The 8,586-nt window shown below is 41.5% G+C and overlaps 1 pseudogene; it reads left to right on the top strand.

Annotated features, from left to right (window-relative positions):
• Positions 1-339: 339 nt before the first annotated feature.
• LOC145866286 (splicing factor 3B subunit 5-like) lies at positions 340-2,390 on the top strand (annotated as a pseudogene).
• Positions 2,391-8,586: the final 6,196 nt, after the last annotated feature.

Below are 8,586 nucleotides of genomic sequence, written 5' to 3'. Positions count from 1 at the left end.
CCTAGCCTCTATTGTTTCATGTTCTGCGGATTCCAGAAGAGAGATGACGAGTTCAACGGGAGAGTGAGTCTTTCAGGTAGCCAATTAGAAAGATGACGAGTTCAACGGTGAGAGTGAGTCTGTCAGGTAGCCAGTAGAAAGATGACGAGTTCAACGGGAGAGTGAGTCTATCAGGTAGCCAGAGAAGAAAGATGACGAGTTCAACGGGAGAGTGGAGTCTATCAGGTAGCCAGTAGAAAGATGACGAGTTCAACGGGGAGAGTGAGTCCTATCAGGTAGCCAGAAGAAAGATGACGAGTTCAACGGGGAGAGTGAGTCTATCAGGTAGCCAATAGAAAGATGACGAGTTCAACGGGAGGAGTGAGTCTATCAGGTAGCCAGAAGAAAGATGACGAGTTCAACGGGAGAGTGAGTCTATCAGGGTAGCCAGAAGAAAGATGACGAGTTCAACGGGGAGAGTGAGTCTATCAGGTAGCCAGTAGAAAGATGACGAGTTCAACGGGAGAGTGAGGGCCTGTCAGGTAGCCAGTTGATTATTATTGGAGTCAGTTGTGTTAGCTGGGGCTGGAGGAAAAGTGTGACAACAATCATGGCCCCCTGAGGACTGGAGTTGCCCATCCCTGATCTTACACAATTAACATATGCGTTTTTGATTGGACACCCTAGAATGTTGAAAACTGTCATTTGAACTTTCCTAATTTTCCTTATTATGCCGTAGTTAATATCACACTTCAAAAGGCAGGTCAGTGTGTGGCTCTCAGGGTTTGTTGATCACCTGAGGCATGAGAATATAGCACATGGGGATGTGTGAAGCTCACTCCTCAGCCTGAAGTGTCTCCACTTGCGCAGCTGAATAGCTAGCTTTTCACTTTCTGCGACTGCTATGACGCTTCAGGAGGGCGGTCACATGTTTCTAGCAAGGCAGAGGTCCTGGGTGTGAGCCAAATTAGGAGGAAGTAGTACTCGCTAAGCAAGCGTGATGTCGCTAACAGATCTGACTCAGATCTACAGTTGCACTCAGTTGCTCTGGGGTCGCTGTGGAGTAAGTTTGAGGGGTGAATGTAGCACATGGGGATGTGAAGCTCACTCCTCAGCCTGAAGTGTCCCCACTTGCGCCGCCGAATAGCTAGCTTTTCACGTGGATCGACTGTTAAGACCCCAGTAGGGGTGGTCTCGTGTGCTAGCAAGGCAGAGTACCTGGGTTCGAGTTTGGTGTGAGCCGAATCCGGTGGAAGCGATACTGGCTAAGCAAGCAGCGTGATGTCCGTTACACACGCACAATGTAAGCTAAATACATGCACCGTGATGCATGTGTACTAGCCAAGCCTCATTCAGGTGTTTACATGGTTTTGCGTCTGTTGGGTGATATAAATCATAATGGCAGTAAAAGTATGTTTGATAAAACTCCTGTTTTTTTGTGTTCAATTTCCAACGCCAATAAGGACTAAAAACAGGTGAACAACTGGCAAAATAAGTTTAAAGGACGGTTTCTGGCTATACAAACCAAATTACAAAAATGTCTATTGCTAAGGTTGTAACATTGGCTAAAAAACAACTATATGCACTGACATAATTTTCCTTCCTTGTCCAGACATTTGCCTGAAGATGACAGACTGTCACGTTCTGACCAGTAAAGGGGTTATTTGTTATTGTAGTTTGATCAGGACGTGGCAGGGGGTAATTTGTTTTATGTGGTTCGGGGTTTGTTAGTATATGTGTTTATGTAGAGGGGTGTTTGGTTAGAGTATTCCGGGGTTTTTGGGTTATGTTCTTTATTTTGTATTTCTATGCTCTGTCTATGTTGTGTATTTCTTTGTTGGCCTGGTATGGCTCTCAATCAGGAACAGCTGTACATCGTTGTTGCTGATTGAGAGTCATACTTAGGTCGCCTGTTTTCACCTGTCATTTTGTGGGAAGTTGTTGTTGCACTGCTGTGTGTTAGCATGCAATACTGTTCGTTCGATTGTTTTCTTGTTTTGTTTGTTACGTGTTCAAATAAAGTTAAGATGAGCACTCAACCCGCTGCGCCTTGGTCCATTACGTACGACGACCGTTACACAGGACAGCTACAACATTCACAGCCAGTTGGAGCATCAACCAATCTAAATACTTTGGAACAGGCTATGCGGACACCAGGAAGTGGGAGTGGTTGGTGAACCAACATCGGGGACTCATACTGTTCATATATGGGTCACTTTGACCTGTTGAATTACTTCTCTGTTGCTGAGAACGAGAGCAAAGCCTGAGTGCGCTTCAATCTCATCCTGTGGCCCACCTTCGGACAAACCTGACAATTCCTTGGCTAAGGACTTAAACTGAGAAGATGTAGAACATTGTGTTTTTACTGTTCGGCTGTCCATATTTATCCATTGTTGATAAGAAGCTTGATGCTCGAGATGCATGACACGGTGTGTGATATTTGCATATAAAATAACATTGGGGGATAAAGTGGTTGTGGTCAGGTGTCCTTATTTGTCCCCCCCAAAATGTTTATTTTCCCTTACCGCCATCATCTTGTGGTTACAATTGACCAGTGAGGTTTGAGAATGATAATTGTAAAATGTTCTGTACATTGCACCCCTATAAGAGCTCATTATCAATGACTTCAACAGCTATCTAAACAGTTACTGTTTCTGGAATATAGTTTCTGTCAATCTGAGAGTGTGTTCCTTTAACTGATTTTGATCAAATTAGGCTTAATACCCAGAAAAACTGGATAGACAGCGATATGACCACAGACCTGGGGTGGAATCTGTTAAAACTTGAGGTTCACATGATTTATCTTGCCTGGCATGAATTTGCACTTTTGGGATTATTTGATTGAGTTTATTTGCAGCAGGTATCCTAACTGTTAAAAGCATTGGGCTTATAACCAAAAAGATTCTGGTTCGAATCCCTTAGCCGGCTAAGTGAAAATTCTGTCTATGTGCCCTTGAGCAACGCACTTAACCCTTGTTAGTCGCTCTGGATAACAGAGTCTGCCTAAATGACAAAACATTTAAATGAAAAAATATACAGGACAGGACATACATTAAAAAGTAAATGACTTATTTCCATTGCAGACATCCTATGGTTCAATACATTATATAATTACCTATGCAGACATACACATACACGCTACTGAGCTGCTATGAGCATTCAGTCATAAGCCATATTTTGACATTCTTTTTTAAATAATTCCTTGTTGTTATTGCTATGAGTTGTGGTTTTGTTCCACTCCACTGTGCTGGTATACAGAAAGGTGTTTGAAACAATCAATGTTAGAGTCTCTGGCATGTGTTTTGAACTGGTGAACCAAATGAGATGTACAAACTATAGCATAAGGGAATGATGAGCAGATAAGAGGCATGCCGTAATTTTGATTAAGACATTAATAAGCGAGCGACGACGGACGTAGTCAATATAACTATGTGCTGAGCACTTTTGAAATGTACAGTGACTGAATGCAGAACATGGGCTGCTCTTACAGTATTTTCCCTGTACACTAAGTTGGAACTGTAGGATAAATGAAGGGGCATATAAGCAGACAATGAAACCTCTTACAATAGATTACATTTCTCAGAAACAGGTCATCGGCTACATGTGCAGTACCACTGAGTCAGAACAGTAACATTAGGCGAAATTAAGAGGTGAAAATAGACCAAATTAATAGCACATGGGCTACCAACAGCTTACTTCCCAACATACAGTTGAAGTCGGAAGTTTACATACACTTTAGCCAAATACATTTAAACACAGTTTTTCACAATTCCTGACATTTAATCCGAGTAAAAATTCTCTGTTTTAGGTCAGTTAGGATCACCACTATTTTATGGATGTGAAATATCAGAATAATAATAATAGAGAGAATTATTTATGTCAGCTTTTATTTCTTTCATCACATTCCCAGTGGGTCAGAAGTTTACATACACTCAATTAGTATTTGGTGGCATTGCCTTTAAATTGTTTAACTTTTGTCAAACATTTCAGGTAGCCTTCCACATGCTTCCCACAATAAGTTGGGTGAATTTTGGCCCATTCCTCCTGACAGAGCTGGTGTAACTGAGTCAGGTTTGTAGGCCTCCTTGCTCACACAAGCTTTTTCAGTTCTGCCCACAAATGTTCTATAGGCTTGAGGTCAGGGCTTTGTAATGGCCACTCCAATGCCTTGACTTTGTTGTCCTTAAGCCATTTTGCCACAACTTTGGAAGTATACTTGGGGTCATTGTCCATTTGGAAGACCCATTTGTGACAAAGCTTTAACTTCCTGACTGATGTCTTGAGATGTTGCTTCAATATAGCCACATAATGTTCCTGCCTCATGATGCCATCTATTTTGTGAAGTGCACCAGTCCCTCCTGACGGCTGTGTGGTCCCATGGTGTTTATACTTGCGTACTATTGTTTGTACAGATGAACGTGATACCTTCAGGCGTTTGGAAATTGCTCCCAATGATGAACCAGACTTGTGGAGGTCTACAATTTTTTTTCTGAGGTCTTGGCTGATTTCTTTTGATTTTCCCATGATGTCAAGCAAAGTGGCATTTAGTTTGAAGGTAGGCCTTGAAATACATCCACAGGCAGTGTTGCCAGGTCCTCAGTAAGGAAAGTAGCTATTGGCTGACCTAAAAGTTGCTAAATGATGTCATCACCTAATTTGCATAATTTGCCATGTGCATGTAATTGTGATGGATGCTGTGGGAAAGAGGAATAACGTCGTGGGAGAGACAAAAAGTGAGTAAAAAACACCCTAAATATGTTTACAACTACAAATGAACTGTCTTCTGTCGATTCTTGTTTTTATTTATGTCACAATTCCAACCCTCCTCCTTTATCCGGGCTTGGGACTGGCAAAAGAGACACTGGTGGAGTTACTTAGTTTTACATTTTTAGTTACATTTTTTTGTTTTTTTGTTTCGTTTTCTTAATTTGGTTTGGTTTTTAACCTTATGGTCCACTTAGGAGCCTACAACAAGTCACAGTAAAACATGAACATTTTTAACCATACATTTTTTGTATTTTTTTTGTATACAATCTACATTAACAATCTAAATGGACCAAAAAAGAGACAAAAGACAAAACTGTCAATGGCAATGTGAGAAAATTATGGTAACTAGTCTGGCCCTAATTCAGGTATTATTTTTTTTTAATGTAAGCCAGGGTGGGATCAGCCAGCGGCGGCTTCCTGCATGCGCGATTCATTTGCAGTCTGGACGCTGAGGGGTGAACATCTCCTGCTCTGACTGCAGCTGGGAGGGACTGCTGCGCGAGGACTAGGCCGCCTGTGAGTGCTTTGGGACGGGGGTGGGGCCCACGGCAGCACCCGCTGCTCGTTGAGAAGAGCAAGAACGATACGTGCTTTCACGTCAGTCTCCAAAAGTCTCCAATAACACCAGAAAAAGTGGCTAGATTTGTCACTAGTCGCTTTTTTGAAAATGTGTCGCTAGAGGGGTCTGAATACTCACTAAATATAGCGACAAAGTCGCTAAGTTGGCAACACTGTGACCACAGGTACACCTCCAATTGACTCAAATGATGTCAATTAGCCTATCAGAAGCTTCTAAAGCCATGACATCATTTTCTGGAATTTTCCAAGCTGTTTAAAGGCACAGTCAACTTAGTGTATGTAAACTTCTGACCCACTGGAATTGTGATACGGTGAATTATAAGTGAAATAATCTTGTCTGTAAACAATTGTTGGAAAAATGACTTGTGTCATGCACAAAGTAGATGTCCTAACCGAAATTGTTGCATGTTGCGTTTACGGAATATATACTGTGTGTATATATATCCTAATCGAGGTGTAGATTACATCTCGCATTCCAGTGTTTGTACTTGTAAACATGGTTGCATGGGATTTCTCTTAATGTGTATCAATGTCCAGGTATAATGCCAGGAGCCGCTTGTGGATTTTACAGCTCTAATGCAGTTCCACCTCTTACATCATCAAAACATCATCTATGTGGATGTCGGCTAAAGCGTATCTAAAGTGGTTCCCAGCGTTGTTGGACATTAGACTGTCAAAGCGCCAGCAATTCAGCTCGAAGTGATTTTAATTTGGGCATTTTGTTTCAAAGTATTCCCACGCATAATAGGCACGTGATCATATACAAATGTAAGCAAGGCTTTAAATTATTATGATTTATTCATATTACATCTGTTTGGGCTTCTTCCGGTCAATTTGCAGTCTACAAATTATTTCTAATTATGTTCTGCCCCCTTGAACATCTGTTCAAGTAAAAATCAGCCTGCACTGAATTTAGTTGATGATCCCTGGACTTGTGCGTCACGGCTCTCCTTAGCTGTGTACCATGTGAGTCGCGTCAGCCAGGCTAGTAAACAACAGGCAGATTTTTTTCTACATATCCATGAAATCTTCTATTACAGGCCTGGCGCCTCTGACGATAGAAGGGTACGCTGTTTTGATCAAAACAGATTTGATAGGGGAGTTAGTAGAAAGAGTTTCACTATTTCAAGGGAAGGGTGTACAATATGGACATTGTCTCTTAGGTTTCTCCACTGGTTACAGCTTACTCATCAGTATGACATCCTCTGCTTATAGAGGTCAATAACCAATCTGCCAAGTCTGCTTCTATTGGCTCTTCCCATTGTAGACATGGAGAGTACAGTTTGGAAATAGGGTTGTTCCACAAAAATAGTGCCTTTTCTGCCCCTTTGATATTCTAAGTAGAAATTGTGCACTAATAAGGCTGTTATGTTAAATTAAGTTCAATTTAATATAGACCACATGTACAATTCAATAAAATAGATTTTGCTATATGAATAAAGACTTGCTAAAGTGCCAAATTTCAGCATTTGACATCCCTCCCTGCACTCTCTGACTTCCAGGAAGATTTTAACCCACTTAACCACTCTGAATTCTCAATTGCCACTCCTTGTTGCACACAACAACCTTCCATTCCCCCTTTCACAAGGGGGTTTATGGCTGATTTTAAGATCATTGTCAACCCTGTTACGTTCAAGCCTGTTAAGGTAAACCCTGTTAGGGTCAACCCAATTATGGTCAACCCTGTTACGGTCAACCCTGTTACTTTATTTGGCATTAATAGGAACTTATAGTATATTTTTTAGTTAACCCTTTGAGATGGGAAAACTATTTTTTTTATTAAGTTGAACATATGTGCTTTATGACAGAATGTTAATTCGATTAAATCCAATAAAAAAAATTACCAAGTTACGCTCTTCAAAACGGCACCGAATTGGTGGAACGACCCAGGCAATAGAGACAGTTTTGAATTGGGCGAGCTTGTTTTGCATAACCTAACGTAATAGGCGTAAAAGAAACGCCTGAAGCTAGATCCCTTAGAGCAGCGTTTCCCAAACTCAGTCCTGGGGACCCCCCTGGGTGCACCTTTTGTTTTTTGCCCTAGCACTATACAGTTGATTCAAATGATCAAAGCTTGACAATTAGTTATTTGAATCAGCTGTGTAGTGCTAGGGCAAAAACCAAAATGTGCACCCCTTGGGGTCCCCAGGACTGTGTTTGGGAAACCCTGCCCTATATTCGCGTCAGGTTCTCTCTCCATTATTTCCATTTCTCCTGAAAACTGGAACATCTGGTTGTTGGGGACTGCGAGGGGTGGAGTTGGAACTAGATTTGCAATTAAAGCCTTGTTTACATCTGGTGCTAACATGCATCCTTTGTCCTGATATTGTCCACATTCTGATTGTGCCCACATTGTATCTGTTGCACCAATGTGTCTCATTTCCCTCCACTGTGCCTGCATTGTAATCAGATATCGGTCCCCCCGTATGCAAATTATTTGACATATTCTTCTAAAATAATATTTAATTATTAATTTTAAGACTTATTGATGCCATAAGTCAATGGCGTCACAGGGCAAAGATGTTAGAAGACGGGATAATGATGATTTAAATGGTTTCACTGTCTAAAACCGTCTACACTTGTAAGATATCCAGACACAATGGATCCCTGACTACCTTCGGATCTGATCACAATCAGATCACAATGAGACTTAATCGTCTACACCTGTCTAAAAATGTGGGCACTATCAGAATGTTGACAAGATAAGGACAAAGGACGCATGTTAGAACCAGATATAAACAGGGCTTTAGGGGCCCGGCGGTGTACACTGACCATCGACGACAAGGCCAGCTATCAGGGGTGGTGGATACAAATGATTGACAAACAGTAACAGTAATCAATTGTCATTGATTGACAAACATTAACAGTAATTTGCATTGTAGACAAATGGAAGTGTCATAGTGGTGTCTGAGACGCAAGTCTTGCTTTTTTGATCTCTCTGACAGTTTTTCATTATCTGTCGTGTTTTAGTTAGTGACCAACATTTGCCGCCCCCAAGTCTACAGCATTCGATTACAACGGCAAACTCCGCCTTGGCCGCTTACATAGTTCAGGGTGCCCCGGCTGTGCAAAATGAGCTCACCCACTCTGTTGTTGTTCATGGCTGTAAACAGGAAGTCGCCTGGCTGTGTACCGTATGATGATGTTATATTGCTGAGCTTGGCAACCAGTGGAAAATGTGACATATGTACACTAATGTAAGTGCAAGCAATGTCTGTTTGACTGCTTCTCCCACATTAACCTGAAACCAATAAACCCCAA

This window comes from Salmo salar, chromosome 01 (assembly GCF_965601325.2).
Source record: "Salmo salar chromosome 01, fSalSal1, whole genome shotgun sequence".
In the NCBI taxonomy this organism is placed as follows: Eukaryota; Metazoa; Chordata; class Actinopteri; order Salmoniformes; family Salmonidae; genus Salmo; species Salmo salar.
The sequence above is the reverse complement of the archived record's forward strand: the minus strand, read 5'-3'. Positions and strand labels throughout refer to the sequence as shown.